Source organism: Octopus bimaculoides, chromosome 21 (assembly GCF_001194135.2).
Source record: "Octopus bimaculoides isolate UCB-OBI-ISO-001 chromosome 21, ASM119413v2, whole genome shotgun sequence".
Classification (NCBI taxonomy): Eukaryota; Metazoa; Mollusca; class Cephalopoda; order Octopoda; family Octopodidae; genus Octopus; species Octopus bimaculoides.
Window position 1 is genome coordinate 5,127,769 of NC_069001.1, and position 859 is coordinate 5,128,627.

An 859-nucleotide genomic window follows, 5' to 3' on the forward strand; every position below is an offset into this window, starting at 1 on the left:
TATATATATATATATATATATATATATATATGTATGTATGTATGTATATATATGTACATATTTACCTATCCATCTGTCTGTGTGTTTGTCTATGTATTGATCTATTTATCTACCTATTCATACCTTAATCGTCCATGTGATTGCTCGCAGCACTCCGTATGTAAATTAAGTTTAGTATAAACAATCTATGCTTGTTCAACAGTCATTCAGCCGAAGTATTCGCATCTCCTTTGCGTCTTACAACATATGAAATACGTGATCAAAGCTTTGCTTCTAGGGACTAATTTTTCTTCTTGACCTTATGTTTGTTTCTTTAATTTATTTTCTTGGTTTCTTTTAGCAAAAGAACGTATTAACGTATTTTTGTTCCTTTAAATCGCAAGTCGTAGAAAAGCTAACACCAGAAGCGCAGACTTTGCAGCAACGTGGTTTCGCATTTACATGCCGTGGATATACTGCAGAAAGCCACGAAACTGTGGTATTCTGCTCAGGACAGCAACTCCTATAGCTGTATAGTGCTAAGAAGCACAGGAATACATCTGCAATTGAAGAAAAATGTCCAACAGTTGTGGTGGAATTGCTAAATCTAGATTTTTGCTACTTTGATCGTCATTCCACGTTAAGTAAGGTATATAAAATGCTATTTTGAACTAATACCTCTTATATCGTTGATAACGAATTTTTACAAACCAGCTGGCTACTTGCAACATCAGTGGCTTGTTAATAATTATTTTTCTATATAAATTTGTCGAAGCATGCATTTGCTAAGGGGATACGCGCTACTGATGACGCCCAAAGGAGCATTTTCATGTTAATTCATATATATATATATATATATATATATATATATATATATATA